General features: G+C 34.7%; 1 protein-coding gene across 6 annotated transcripts in view; it reads right to left on the bottom strand.

Moving 5' to 3' along the window:
• CAB39L (calcium binding protein 39 like) overlaps positions 1 to 16,374 on the bottom strand; it is a 137,438-nt gene that overhangs the window by 78,960 nt on the left and 42,104 nt on the right. Inside the window, exon 1 of one of the 6 annotated variants that reach the window (XM_033176873.1) lies at positions 12,098 to 12,561. The exons of 4 other annotated variants lie outside the window; for them this stretch is intronic. The gene's annotated coding sequence lies outside the window, so the exon portion shown is untranslated. Of the gene's footprint in view, positions 1 to 12,097; positions 12,562 to 16,374 lie in introns of those variants that run through there. One more of the 6 variants, XM_033176874.1, reaches the window with a different exon arrangement.

Raw genomic sequence — 16,374 nt, 5'->3', positions numbered from 1 at the left:
AAAAAAGAGCTGGCCAAGGTAAAAGACTGAAAATACACACATATACGCACACATAAACACACACATGCCCAAAATACAGACTGGGAATCCCAAACTGCATAGAGCAGAATAACAATACAGAAAATGGATCTGGGGCAACTTCAAGGTACAAAATTAGTTAGTCTGCATGTATTCATTCAAAAAGTATTTACTGAACACTTATAATGTACTAGGCACTGAACAGGAAATATAAAACAAAGAAGCCTCAAAGGGCTCCCAGTGTAGTGAGAGACACAGACACATCCAAAATTTTCCCAGAAGGCAAGAAAAGGTTGAAAAAACTAAAATGATGAAGAAAAGATATAGAGTGTGTTTATCTATATAGGTATTTTATAGCAATCTGAAGAAAGTGGAGTGTTATCCCCTAACAAACAGGTGTTACAACAACGGAGGGGGGAGGATAGGAAGCCAAAAACAACAAAGGAATTAAAAATGGAACAGAATCAAAGATATAACAGCGTAAACAGAAAAACAATCTAAACTTGATCATTCGAAAGATTTTTCTAGTTGAGATTCATGATAAGACCCAACATTCAGTGTCTTGCGGCTTTTAAAATAAATAAACATTTCCTTCTCAAATCACATTCCAACAAAATGACCTTAAAAAAACAAACAAATGGAAGCATAAAAATCAGGTTGGTTTTGGACTTCCATGAACCAAATGCCCCAAGGCCATGGAGAAAACCTAGAGTTCTGAGAAGGAAAGTCTATAACCCCATAATTAAATCTTTAGCCAATATACCATTTATGTGTGAACAGACAGTGTATGTTTACTAAAAATGGAACAAAAAGATGAGATGGAATGAGGCCCACAAAGAGCTCAACAAAATTAATGCTAAAAAATCAGAAATAGTTCTTGAAAAGGAGCCTTTATATTGTTGGCAGAACATGTGGGAGGGTGAGAATCTACAATTATAACTCATTCATATAGGAATAAAAATAAACAAGGATTCAACTAAAGAAGTTAAAAAGGAAACTGCCCCAAAAATCTCCAAGAAAAGATGGATGGAAATAAAGATAGAAGTAGAAATAACTGAATCAGAGAAGTAAAAGAAAAGGAAGAAAACCTCTGGTAGCTATTTGGTCTGGGTTTCGTCTGGTGATAGATGTGTCTGCTATACTTCCCACATCACCTCACCCCACCAAAAGGGTGGGAACATGACCCAGGTTTGGCCAGAGTATTCTCTGTCCTGGATGCAGCAATTGGCTAGTAAATAGATTGTGACACAGCCAATCAAAATAAAAAAGAAGAAAGAAAAGTGTTGATGAGAATGCTGAGAAAAGGGAACTCTAGTACATTGTTGGTGGGAAGGTGAATTAGTACAGCCACTATAAGAAATGGTGTAGAGGATATGCAAAAAATAAAAATAGAACCACCATATGATCCAGTAATCCCACTTCTGGGTATATATCCAAAGGAACTGAAATCAGTATGTCAAGGAAATATCTGCACTTCCATGTTCATTGCAAGCTTATTTACAATAGCCAAGACATGGAACCAACCTAAGTGTCCATCAAAAGATAAACAGATAAAAAATGTAGTACAGGCTGGGTGCAGTGTACAAAAAATACAAAAATTAGCTGGGTGTGGTGGCAGGCACCTATAATCCCAGCTACTCAGGAGGTTGAGGCACGAGAATCACTTGAACCCAGGGGGCACAGGTTGCAGTGAGCCGAGATTGAGCCACTGCACTCCAGCGTGGGTGACAAAACAAGACTGTCTCAAAAAACAAAACACTGCTTTAAAATAGATTCAAAGTAGAGACAAAAGGTATGGTCATCTTCATTCAATATGGCCAAATTGCTTTCTCAAATTTTTATGCCAATTTATACTTTCACAGCTGTGTAGTGTTAGTTGCAGTTATTGCCCATCCTTCCTAACATTTGGACCTGTCAGAATTTAAAAATTTCACCAGTATGACAGTTGGTAAAAGGTTGTCCCATTATGGTTGGAGTGCAGTGGTGTGATAACCGCTTGCTGCAGTCTTGGCCTGTTGGGTTCAAGCAATCTTCCCACCTCAGCCTCCCGAGTAGCTGAGACCACAGGTATGTGCCACCACGTCCAGTCAATTTTTGTATTTTTAGTAGAGACAGGGTTTGCCATGTTACCCAGGCTGGCCTCAAACTCCTGGCTAATTTTAATTTTATGTAGAGACATGGTCTCTGTATGTTGCCCAGGCTGGTCTCAAACTCCTGAGATCCTCTCACCTTGGCCTCCCAAAGCGTTGGGGTTACAGGTGTGAGCCACCACACCTGGCCCATACAAGCTTTTTAACTTTCTTATTCTGTACATTTCCTAATTCTATACTTTGCCCATTTCATATTTTAAAAAAATTTTTTAGAGACAAGTTCTTGCTCTGTCACCCAGGCTGGAGTGCAGTGGCACAGTCACAGCATACTGCAGCCTCGAACTCCTGACCTTAAGTGATCCTCTCACCTCAGCCTTACAAAGTCCTGGGATAACAGGCATGAACCACTGTGCCCAGCTACTTTGCCCAATTCTTTAAGGTGGCTGAAGAAAGTCATACCAGATGCCAATACCAACTAGTACAGTTCCTCGCTAATAAATATAAATAAATCACATGCAAGAATCATGAGGTGTTTGATGAAAATCAAGAATATAAAAGAGAAATATAAAAATAAATAGAGCAAACCATGGGGGAGATGGTAAAAATTACATTATATTTATATACCCAAAAGATATGCTATGCTATCACATCCATAAAATAAGAACAGGCTGCTATGGAAAAGAAGTAAAGAATCAATGAGAAAACATTCTTGGAACTAAGAACATGCAATGCAATAGAACAGCCGATTGGCAGAAGGGTATAGAATTGAAAAATAAATCCGCAATTTAAAGACCAAGCCATGGAAATCTGAAATGAAGAGTAAAATACAAAGAAAAGCAAAGAACGAATTCAGAGAAAAGTTGGAAATACACAGGGTAGAGCTGGAGAGCCAATACTGATTGAATATAAATTCTTAAAGGAAAAGAAAAAAACAGAGACAACTGATGAGAGAGTAACAAATACATCAACAAATAAAGAGGAAGCAAAATTTCTAGAGCTGAACATGTCTTCAGACTTAAGTAAACTCATGGTTATCACACGGCGGGAATGCAAAAAGGCCTACTTCAAGATACACAGTGAAATTTCTGAACTCTAAAGAGAAATCCCACAAACTTCCACAAAGGGGAAAACTCTAGAGTGGCACCTAAGAACCAGACTGTCAGAGGGGAATCAGGATTAGTAACGTCACACCAAATGACAGACGGCAGTGAAACACTGTTTACATAGTTTCTAGGGAAAAAGCTTTTTCACCTAGAATTCTATATGTTACCAATTATGCAGATGTGAGGGCAAACTAAAATTATCTAAGGACGAAGATGGTGAAGGAATAGGGGAAAGAGAAAGGAAGATGGAGGAGAAGCAGAAATTGAGCGAGACTCTGTCTCAAAAAAAACAAAAACAAAACAAAACAAAACACAGGAGTCTGGTAGGGAAAGAGATAAAAGATAGCTACTGACAGAAATGAGAACAGGAGCTACTAGGAAAGTGATCTAAATTATTTTCAGTTTAAATATGTTCAATGTAGACCCTAAGTAAAATTCTGGCCAATAAAAATCAAAGGCTGTGTTTACAAAATAAAATACCATATCAGATTTTTAATAATAGAAAACTGATAAATATAATAAATTATATCGATAAGTCAAATAAAAATTATCTCAGTGGCATATGGAAAAGGTATCTAATAAAACTAAAACCAAGAGAGATATAAATCTTAGCTCAATTTACAAAATAATGGTTAATGGAGGCATTCTTACTAAGAGGAGGTATAAAACGAAGGTCATCACAATCACTCTATCATTACCATATGTTGTGGTCAATGCATTAAAGTATAAAATATATGCTATAAATATAAATAATATAACATAATATATAATAATATAATATAATATAAATAATAAAAATATAAAATAAATGCTATAAAATTTGGGACGGATGTGACAAAATTGTAATTAACAGACAATATGATTACATACATAAAAATATGAACAACTGAAATTAGTAGAAGTTAGGTAAAGTAGTCACATACATGATAAATATACATACAGCTTTCACATCTAAGCAATTGCCAGCCAGAAAACATAATGAAAAGCATATTTTGTTCATACTGCCAACTAAATATGTACAAAATCTATACCAGATCTGTATTTTAAAAAACAAAACTAACAAATAAAACAGAGAATTAGAAGATGTATTTATAGATGTATGTGTCTGCTTATCTATTCATCCCTTCAGCTAGCCATCCTTTTAATGTTATAGTCACAGAATGATTCTAGAACATGGCTTAGCTAATCTTAATTATATTATCTAAATTATGAGTTTGTGATGGTTTAACTTTCTTCATGTAGGTCTTTTTCTGCATTATTTATAATAAGCACATTTATTTTTTCTGAAATAATAAAGAGACTTGTGGAGAAAACCTACATAATTAAGATAGGAAAGATCGGAGGTTAAAAAAACACACCTTATTTTGTTCTTTAATAGAATAAATATTATTTAAATGTCAGTTATTCGTGAAGTCCACAGTTTGTACAGTTCCAATCAAATGTCCAAAAAAATTTTTTTTGGTATCTAAATTTAGTCAAGAATACTAAATAAGCAAAAATAACAAATTTGGAAAAGGAAGATTCCTTAGGAGGAAATGAAATGAAAAGTGTTATAAAGTACTGTAACACAGTAATAGCACAACAAACAAACACATCAATGAACAATACAGTCCAGATAGACATGTTAATATAAGTGACTTTCAAATTTCTGGATGTGAAATAGTTTCTCTGATTTTAGAAGTGACAAAATAAATTTCAAAGAAAAAGACCAACAAATCAAAGTGAATACAAATATTCCACAAATATACATTTGAATTTCCATAGATAAAATAATTTTTAAAAATTATAGGAAAACAACAAACTAGAGAATTCTGTGATATGAATCTGAAAGATGGAGGCCTAATATCATTACAAAAGATCTCTTTAAGACAATTAAGAAAACCATTAAGGAAACATACACATAAGGGAAAACCATAAATGAGGAATTATAGTTAATAAACACATTAGGAAATGCTTCACCATTCTCTATAATAAAAAAATGCAAACTCAAAGTGAAAGACTATTTTGTCTATTATGTTACTAAGTTTTTTGTTGTTTTGACAAACTCAGTTCTAATGATGGTATTGTGCAACAGGCTCTCATTTCTTACTGGTGGGGATATAAATTAGACAATAATTTGGCAAATATGAATCTAGAACCTTAAAATGTTCACAGCCTCTGGCTTTATAGTAATTCCATTTCTGGTCATCTGTCCTAGGAAAATAAACTAAAATAAGGAACTATCTTTATATGCAAAAATGTTTACTGTAATTTTTTATCATAAAAAACTGAGAAATAGCTCATCTAACAGAGGGAAATAATTGTGATATACCCAGTTGATGGAACATTAGCATATGTCACAGATTTTTTAAACTTTTAAACTTTTTATAATTGTTTTACGTTTTAACATCTTCAAAGCTTAGATGTCTTTTACAATTGTTGGTGCCTTACACTAACAGGCAGGTTCTTTTCTTTCTCGGTTGCACATAAAGTAACCATACGTCCTACAACCAGTAACTTATTAAATTTGATGAAATATGTCTACGAAAATATTTCCAAAGAATGTGAAATAGAATAGAAATGTTAATATAAAAAACAGCATCCCAAATTACGTAGCATAACTACAACTATGTAAAGCAAACAAAACCACAAACACACAAAACCTATGTATAGAAAAAATAATTTTGAAATGTTAACAGTGATTGCCTCTGAGTAGTGTAGTTTGCTCGTGGATGCTTAATTTCCTTCTTCCTTCAAATGTTCTGTTTTTTTCCAAAGCTTGTATAATAGATCACGCAAATGTTTTTATAGTAGAAATGCCTCTCTTAAATGGTATTTTGAATGAATAAACAAATAACTTTTTTTTCTTTAGTTCAAACTGTGGAATATCTGATTGTCATGTCTTTTTTCTTTTCTTTTCTTTTCTTTTTTCTTTTCTTTTCCCTCCCTCCCTCTCTCCCTCCCTCCCTCCCTCCCTCCCTCCCTTCCTTCCTTCCTTCCTTCCTTCCTTCCTCTCTCCCTCTCCTCTCCTCTCCTGTCTTTCCTTTTCTTTTCTTTTCTTAGGTGGAGTCTCACTCTGTTGCCCAGGCTGGAGTGCAACGGCATGATCTCGGCTCACTGCAACCTCCACCTCCCGGATTCAAGAGATTCTCCTGCCTCAGCCTCCTGAGTAGCTGGGATTACAGGCGCTCACCACCATGCTCGGCTAATTTTTGTATTTTAGTAGAGACGGGGCTTCATCCTGTTGGCCAGGCTGCTCTCAAACTCCTGACCTCGTGATCCACCCACCTCGGCCTCCCAAAGTGCTGGGATTACAGGCGTAAGCCACCATGCCTGGCCTGTCCTGTCTTTTCAAAGCATTATTCAAATATGATTCCTTTGGCTATAAAGTTTCATAAAGAGTAGTACTTGACTCAGATTCTGGAGAGAAAGCCAAAAAAGATCATCCAACTCTGCTCCCAGGGAACTCACACCCTGTAGATTTTGTAGTAGATTTTGGCAGCATTCTCTTTCTTAATACACAGTAAAATATTTCATATTCCTAACTTGTGTGTGAGCACCATTGAAGACAGCCCAAAATCAATCACTCAAGTGAGTCATCTGAATATGTTCAGTGACATAAATGGAAAGGAGAGTTGGCGGTGGGGGGAAAGGGGGTGGGAAAGGACCTAGGGGAAGAGGAGAATAGCCACTTGGAGCATTAAATGCCCTTGTTGTTATCCCACTTAAAATATTTCAAAGGGAAAAATGTCTAATATCTAATCTCCAACTATGTTATTCAATAATAATTCAAGGCCAGGTGCAGTAGCTCACACCTATAACCCTAACACTTTGGGAGGTCAAGGCTACAGTGAGCCACGTTTGTGCCACTGCACTCCAGCCTGGGCAACATAGTGAGACTCTGTCTCAAAAACAATTTTTTTTAAACAACGTTTTGAATGTCAAGGGTTTCTCAGGAAAACTGAAGGGAGTGGGCAATTTATCTCTGCAGCCAAAAGAGAAGTCTCAACATTTCCAGAGGTATAACCAAACCGCTAACTCATTTGAAGAAAGTCAACTAAAAAATAAACCTTCTTTTCCTCACATAAGTTTATTTTACAATCAACAATGAGTTAGAGAGGAACATTTCCAAAATGATTTCTTAAGAGCTTGTTAATTTAACTTAAGGCACAGGCACCTTCTGTTAAACTAAAAAAATTAAAATAAACCTATCACCACATAAAAAAAAATTTCAGGGCCAGGTGCGGTGGCTCATGCCTGTAATCCCAGCGCTTTGGGAGGCGGAGGTGGGTGGATCACATGAGGTCAGGAGATCCAGACCAGCCTAGCCAACATGGTGAAACCTCATCTCTACTCAAATACAAAAATTAGCCAGGTGTGGTGGCGCCCTCCTGTAATCCCAGCCACTTAGGAGGCTGAGGCAGGAGAATCACTTGAACCAGGGAGGCAGAGGTTGCAGTGAGCCAAGATCGCACCACTGCACTCCAGCCTGGGTGACAGAGCGAGATTCCATCTCAAAAAAATAAAAATTAAAAAAAAATTCAGAAAAGTTCAGGGATAGTATTCTTTTATCTGTATTCCAAATAGGATTCACAGATAGAAATGAAATCAAATGTACATGGCAAATAATTGCGCCTGTAAGATTCATTTCTAAAAATTAAATGGGATAGAGGTTAGATGAGTGCATACGTATGTCAATATTACTTGAACCGTTCTCCTAAAATGGGTGCATTTGATTATATGAAAATCTTAAAACAAAAACGTGCACCTTAAAGTTCTACTCTATTTGCTACTGTATCCAGGAAGACTCTCCCCCAAAAAATGTAATTTAGAATTGCCTTCACAGAGATGGTTAAGTTACAAACATATCATTATATATGTAATAATACCATATCATTATGAAGCATATTATATATGTCAAAGAATCTTCCAATCAGTATCTTCTATGCTTCAATTTTTCCATTTTAAAATATACATCCTAAATGTAATTACAAAGCACCACAACTGAATTTTGTACTTGAAAACCTATAGATATGAGTGAAACAGTGAAGTACAAATAATGACTTGCATGGATAATCCTTTTTCTCAGTTCAAAATGACTAAGAATAACTTGTTTTTATAAGTTTTATTAACTGAATTTGAGGGAGAAGCATTTTCTAAAAATGGGCAATTTACACAGAAACGGAAAAGTTGCGAGGAGCTTTTTATGAGTCCCATTCATCTGGAAGCATCAGTCAGACTTACATCAGAAGAAAAACTCTTTAATGAGAAACTCATGTCCCTTGTTAATTACTCTTTATTTCTAATGTACAGTAACACTGAAATACATTTTTAAAACTAATTAACACATAATGTTAGGAATATATACAACTACTACTACATTTATTATCTAAGGATCCTAGTAGGCTATTGTAGTTCTAGAAAAAAAAAATAGTAACTTTATTCATTAGGTTCACACTAATGTTTCTGTTGACAGCTCTAGCCATTTGTCAGAGTGAAAATTTTCTGCCTTTGTTAGCTATTAATAAATGTCAATGATTGAAAATTTTATGTTAGAATTTTACAATCTCAATTTATAGCACAGATCTGAACCTAAGTCAGTATTCTCAAAAACTGGTAGCTATCATTAAAGCACTAGATCTTACTGAAATTAACAAATGGTTACTTTTTAAAAATAGAATTATCAAGGGAAACTCATAATTCATTTTTCATTCTTTCTTGTAAGCACATACATATTACACATAAGAAATTTTGTTTAGATGCTGTTATTGATATTAAGGCATGGTTTATACAAATAGAGTGAAATACAACTACTTCATAGCTTCAGTGAGCCCTGTGCCTGTCTATGACCTGTCAATCTATAAAAACATTAACATGAGAGAGTAGAGATGAAAGTGATTTTGCTAAAGTTGTCTGTTATCCCCGAGCTGTTTGAAGTTGATTCGGTTTTTCTGGCTAATTTAATATAATCTTTCACCCTTCCAAAGTTGGAAGAGACTATATGAGTTTCTGCTAGAAATTTGAGACATTTAAGTTACAAAACTGGAAAGTATATTATCTCACTTATAAGCAGTAAAGATCTCTGTTTAAACTAATTAATTAGTGAAATATCAACTTTGACTATAATTAATAGACAGGCTAATATAGTTTTAATAGATTTTTCTTTATTATGTGACTATCAGCTAAATATAATCTTTAAGCCACATTATGAATATATATGTGCATGTAAACACCCATATATATATCCCAGAAATGGAAAACTGTCCAAATCTACCTTCATCCATTCAGTAAATATTCGTTAAGAACCTACTATATACCATTTAGGACTACTCAAAATCATTACTTTTTACATAAGATTTAAAATAGACTAAAGAAAGTATTTCTTGATCAAATGGAAGAGTTTTTACACCATTACAAATCATCCACGATAACCCAAACCTGCATCTACTGTATTGTTTATTTTATTATTATTTCATTACATATGCATATTGCATTACTGACTTTTAAATTTCATATACTGGCACTTCAGAGACACTTTCAGGACCAATAAAGTTAATTTGGATAGACCCAAGACAAGTTTTCCAAAGAAGTCACATTTTTTCATATGGGTCCTAGTAAACATTTACAAAGACAGAATCCTTCTGAGTTAAAGTTGACACCTGACTTTACAATGTCCCATGTACTCAAGATACCTTTGTAAACTGCCTCCCCTCGTCACCATTCTTACTCATTCAAGACAACAACCAAGTTATACCATGGTCTTTTCTTGCTCTCTTCAGAGTTAGACCTATTCTATCTTACTTTTGCTTTGTTCACATCTCACAATTCAATCAATTCTTGTCAGGCCATCTCTTTCTCATAATGAAAAAGGTGTGCCCCTAAGCCTCTTTCCTTTTTTGGATATCTTGGAAAATAACTCATTTCAATTTTGTGAACCAAAGAAACAGTTTAGTCCTCATGCAATAACTATTATCAGGTACCTACCATGTGCCACACACTGGGCTAGACCTTAGGAATGGCTAAGTATGAACTCAATGGCCAGAAATATTCTTGTAGCAAGAAAAAGAGAAATCACTGATTTCAATGTCAGATTAGATCTCAAAAACAGTGCAATCAACCTTGAAAGTTCATGAAAGTACCCAGAAAACCCATAAGCATCCTTCCAAATACCTATCCACCTATTAAACTTGCTTTTCTTTAAGCATTTATATTTAGAATAAAAATAATATCTTATCCAACATAGTTATTTTATATTTAGTTTCATCATTGGAATTGACTTTCTTATATTTTTCAAGGTAGCAATGGTTTTTCTACAGCATGGGTAAAACATATCCCTCAACTATAATAAACGCCCAACACTCACTTGATAAACTGTTTCCCAGGGAAAATGGGTTCTAAATTTCCAACAATCCATTCACAAGTAAACTTCTGAAATACTAAGCATTTGTAAATTGGGAATGCATTATTCTTTATTTCTATATTTACATTCCTATGGGCCTGGGAAATGGTACCATCACTAAGGTAACACAGTGAATGACTAGTTTAAAATAAAAAAATATTCTGAAGAGTGTGAAGCTGTATGCAAATAATTTTCCACCAGTCTAAGAAGGACTGAGCATGGGAAAATCTATAAAGAAATAAAAGTAAGTTTGTGATACTATCTCTATGATGTTTACTTTTAAGTGCAAGATACTAACTAGTCCAGAAAAGGTTTCCACAGACCAACTGAGCTGCTTCTTACACATAGGTCAACAGTCAAAAAAAAAAAAAAAACCACAAAATCCCACACAACAAAACCTGTTCTACAGGTTTCTGTACACGTAGAGGAAATGTTAGAGAAAGTACAGCCATTTTATAGTCTATCTAGGGTACAAGCCCCTTTAATGTGTTTACTAATACTCTGCAGAAGTTCTCATTTCAGTTGTTTTGCCTTAAAGGATTCACTTGAATCAAGAACTAAAGACATATATATTTCTTGAGGCTAGCAGAGGGTAGATTAGAAACTGCTTAGAGTGGTGCATCTTCATGCAGTGACTCAGTTTCACAGTTAACAACATACACTTTCTTCCTCCTACAGAAGAATGATTACATGCCTCCATCCATGGTCTTTAAAAAGATATATATAATTAGCATACACTCTCCTATTTTAAGATTATACAAAGAAGGTTTTATTGGAATGTGAATAGATATTTTTAAGAGTTTATTTTTCCTTGTTCTATTGCTTATACAAGCACACACACACACACCCCAGGTTATATTAGCTCTTTAACAGAATGAGATTATATAAGAGGAAAGCTTGGTATAAACTGTAATAACAAAATAACTGCTTTTTATTCCTTACTTAGAAACCCAAATGCATTCATTGATTTTACATAAAGCAGGAAAAATCAGGTGTCACTTATTGGGTCTAACAGAAGCAGTCAATATTTAAATTATATATCTTTCTAAATACTAGTATCAACATTTTTATTTAAAATATAAGAGAATGCTGTAATTTATAATACAAAACACAGTGATAATTTAAAAATTACTAACAATAGACAGAAAGAGATAACTTTCAAATTTTCATGCAGTTGAAAAAGAAACATGAAAAATGGCACACTGTACTGCCACTATTTTATTTTTGGAAACTCTTTGTAAATAAAAACCCATTTCCAAAATAAGATATTCCATGAACACAGAATAGTTGGTAATGGTTCAAGTGCCTTAGGCAACAGAGAAGTATTGTTTTGTAGTTTTTTTAAACCTCTCCTAGTAACAGCAATTCATTATGCACAAAGAAACAAGGTAACAGCATGGTTTATAATGAATATATAAGTAATAACTGCAGAACCTCAATTAAAACTAAAGTTTACCATATTCGTTCCATTTCTATAAACCAGTATAGATAGCCTTGTTGATACTCACCAAATGTTACAGAAATGCCTAGGCTTTTCTAAGCAACAAAACGTAGACACATGGTGAGGTGCTGAAGACAGCTCTTTCTTGAGCTCAAAGCACTTTAGATGAAGTAACCTTTATCGTCCATTTAATAGAGGTTGCCTCCTATTACCAGGCGTGGCAGAGAGAAGAGTTTCCACAATTCGGTCTTGACTTTCTGTCCCTCTTTTTGAAGAGTAACAGTTACCACCGGAAAACGTTACCAGAAAATGATCACTTGAACACTCACATAGAGCAGCTGTAAATTTCCACTCTCTTTGCTTGCTCTCAGATTCCAAGCCTTGCTTGTCTCTTAATCTGTCACGGGCAGTTCTGTTTCTGGTCAAACCAGCTTGCTTATGCGTCCTCCACTCCCTCTCTAACACTTGCTTTCAGATACGTACCACAGTTACAGCTCCCTCTTTTACTTCCTCCCTCCCCAGTCCTGTAACGTCACAAGAATGCATGTAAAGCTGAGGCAAAATAAATTCTTGGGCCAAAAAAGAAAAAAGTCTAGAGATAAACAATTTTTTTTTTCTCATCACTTTTTTCTGCCTTAAGTCTTATACTTGTTCATAAACGGGGTTTTGTCAACTGATTAAACTGGCTTGACCATCTTGTTTAAAAATGTAAATAAACGTTCTTTTAAAAAAAGGCATGTTGATAGTAATAATAACAAATTCACCTGCTAATATGCTAGCTCCTCAGGGAAGATGCTATTCCCAATTATAAGAAAGTGGAGCAAGTAAACACACAAGTACTTGTATTAGAAACTTAATTTTAACATTTAAAAAGCAAGGAAGGTTTTAGAGTACTTATAATTTAAACCGTGTGATTTTATGAAAACTTAATGTATTTCTTAATATGGTCTATTTTGAAACTTAAACCAAAATTTGCAGTTATAAAAGGGAAAATTACAAAGAACATAGAAAAATATTGACACCAAAAACAATAGAGCAGCTTAATCATGTATGTGCAAACCAAATGTAATTATTGCCATTAGAAAGGTATTTTTCCCCCTAAGCATTACCGGTCAGAATGCATAATACCTCTTATAAGAATTACAAAGGCTAAAGGCTACAAAAAATTATTAAAGTTATTATACACATATAATTATAGGGTAAAGTATCTTAAAATTATGAAACTCTCTGTAAGGTTTGGGGATGAGGAATTAGGTTAAAAGCTGAGTGTGGGCTCATGGCTGGCAGGCTTAGATGGCATTTGTAGGAGTCTTTGGAATTAGGAGGCAATGTATGCAGCTTGGAATACGTGCTGGCTCTGTATGAATGCTAGTCAGATCCTGCTTTGGAGTTCTGTTCCAGTTCCTTAGTCCAAAACACTTTTAGGTCCTCCATCTCCCACTATGTCCCTAATCAAAAGTCTTGGGCCCTTCTACTGACGGATCTCCCGAGTACAGAAGGAACAGAAGTAGTTATTAGACCTATTATTAAGTAATACATTCTTATTCTCTGCAGAATTAAAATCTCTCTAAGAATATAAGCTTAAGTAAGGTGAAAGGTAAATATCTATAAATAGTTGTTTATACCCCTTAAGAAAAATAAGTCAGTAAAAGTCGGCCTTAAAATATAGATGTCTTGATCTGGTTTATTTAAAGTAGGATTAAAATTTAACTATATTATACAGTTATTTGGTTATTTCTTAGCACCTATTAAATAGCTATCAAAGATGACTAGAAATTAGTCTGCCAATTATTCTTTCAATTAGTAGTTTTATAATTTTTAGAGTTTTATTTCTTCTTTTTAAAGAGATGTTAAATGGAAATAATTCTAAATCACTCAGGGTATGAAGTGTCTAGTATCTTGGGTTATACTCCAAGAGTAGTAGTATAATTAAAGAAATTCAGAATTGATAAAAGTGGTTCTTAGGATAATGGCAAAGTTAATTTTTTTTTTTTAATACTTTAAGTTCTAGGGTACATGTGCATAACGTGCAGGTTTGTTACATACGTATACTTATGCCATGTTGGTGTGCTGCACCCATCAACTCGTCAGCACCCATCAATTCATCATTTATATCATGTATAACTCCCCAGTGCAATCCCTCCCTCCTCCCCCTCCCCATGATAGGCCCCAGTGTGTGATGTTCCCCTTCCCGAGTCCAAGTGATCTCATTGTTCAGTTCCCACCTATGAATGAGAACATACGGTGTTTGGTTTTCTGTTCTTGTGATAGTTTGCTAAGAATGATGGTTTCCAGCTGCATCCATGTCCCTACAAAGGATGCAAACTCATCCTTTTTTATGGCTGCATAGTATTCCATGGTGTATATGTGCCACATTTTCTTAATCCAGTCTGTCACAGATGGACATTTGGGTTGATTCCAAGTCTTTGCTATTGTGAATAGTGAATGGCAAAGTTAATTTAAAATTGGGAGACTCTGTATCAATCTACAATGTATTCAAAGGCACAAAGTCAAGTCAAGGACTTTAAAACATACAATTACTAAGATTATTTATGATTGATTGTATATTGAATTCCTATTAAATACCATTCCATGTTTCCAACAGCAAGAGTGAAGAAATCTCATAATCTACAGGAAATTGGGTTGAGTATTCAGAAGGATATTGCCTCAGTAGTGGAACCAAATTAGGTTTACATTAAAGGTTGTTCTGGTCCCTCCTAATAGAGATTAAAAGTAAGCCCTGAAAGGATCATATTATTTCCAAATAACTGCAACCCAGAGTAAAATTTTAAAATATTTATATAAATTTTTTGAAATCTAGCACACAATAACGTAAAATTCACAATATCTGCCATCCAGTCAAAAATCACCAAGCATGCAAAGCAGCAGGAAAACATAATGCATAAGAAGGAGAAAAATCGATCGTTAGAAACAGAGTCAGAAATGACACAAATAATAGAATTAGTATACAAAGACATTAAAACTATCAAAAATATCTTCCATAAGTTCAAGAAGGTATTAGAAAGATAAGAATGTTAAGGAGAGATATGGCAGATATAAAAAAGATCCAGATCAAATTTCTAAGAATTAAAACTACAATTTCTGAGAAAATATTTATTCTGTTTTATGGAATGAAGTGTTGCCTAACTCTAGAATCACAAATAAGGCCAACTAAGATCTTTGAACAACAACAACAAGAAAAAACCCCTATAAACTCTGGAATGAAAATTATACCAAATGAGATGAATAGCAGACTGCACCCTGCAGAAGAAATGATTAGTAAACTTGGAGACACAGTGACGGAACCCATCAAAATAAAGCATTGACAGAAAAAAAGTTTAAAAAAATAAAAATGAACAGAGAATCCCTGAACTATGGGGAAACTTAAAAGAACACAATGTATACTATATATACTATATATAGTATACATACATATACTATGTATAGAGTATATATATACTATATAGTATAGTCTTTGGGCCTTGAATAAACATCAGCAGTAGCCAAGAAATAGTTGTTACAGGCCTTGGGCATAACCCAGTACTGTGGTGGCTTCAGGTGTGACCCAGCATTGACCCAGTATAGTCCTGGCAGTGGTGGTCACAAGAGGGCTCCCCTTCCCTCCCCCAACTGTAGGCAGCTCAGCAAGGAGAGACAGAGAAAGACTCCCTTTGAGGGAAAGTAAGGGAAGAGAACAAGAGACTGTCTGGTAATCCAGGGAATTCTCCTGGATCTTACCCAAGACCACCAAGGCAGTATCTCCTTGTATCTGCAAGTCACAACATTACTGGGCTTTGAATATCACCTAATGCAAATATGGCTGTAGTGACCAAAGACTTAGATCACAATACTCAATTCCCTTTGAAGATTTGGAAAACCTTCTTAAGAAGGACAGATACATTCATCCTTGAGAAGTCTGGAAAAAAAAAATTAAAAAGACAAGTACAAATAAGCCCAGAGTGTGAAGATTAGAAGAAATACCTAACTCTTCAATGCCCAGACACTGACAAACATCCAGAAGCATCAAGACCATCCAGGAAGTCATGACCTCACCAAACCAACTAAATAAGGAACCAGTGACCAGTTCTGGAATGACAGAGATATGTGACCTTCAAGAGAATTCAAAATAGCTGTTTTGAGGAAGCTCAAAGAAATCCAAGATAACACACAGAAGGAATTCAGATATTATCAGATAATATAACAAAAAGACTGAAATAATTAAGAATCAAGCAGAAATTCTGGAGCTGAAAAATTTAATTGACAAACTGAAAACTTCATCAGAGTTTCTCAAAAGCAGAATTGATCAAGCAGCAGAAAAAATTAGTGAGCTTGAAGACAGGCTAT

Source organism: Trachypithecus francoisi, unplaced genomic scaffold, assembly GCF_009764315.1.
Source record: "Trachypithecus francoisi isolate TF-2019V2 unplaced genomic scaffold, Tfra_2.0 Lachesis_group18, whole genome shotgun sequence".
NCBI lineage: Eukaryota > Metazoa > Chordata > Mammalia > Primates > Cercopithecidae > Trachypithecus > Trachypithecus francoisi.
The sequence above is the reverse complement of the archived record's forward strand: the minus strand, read 5'-3'. Positions and strand labels throughout refer to the sequence as shown.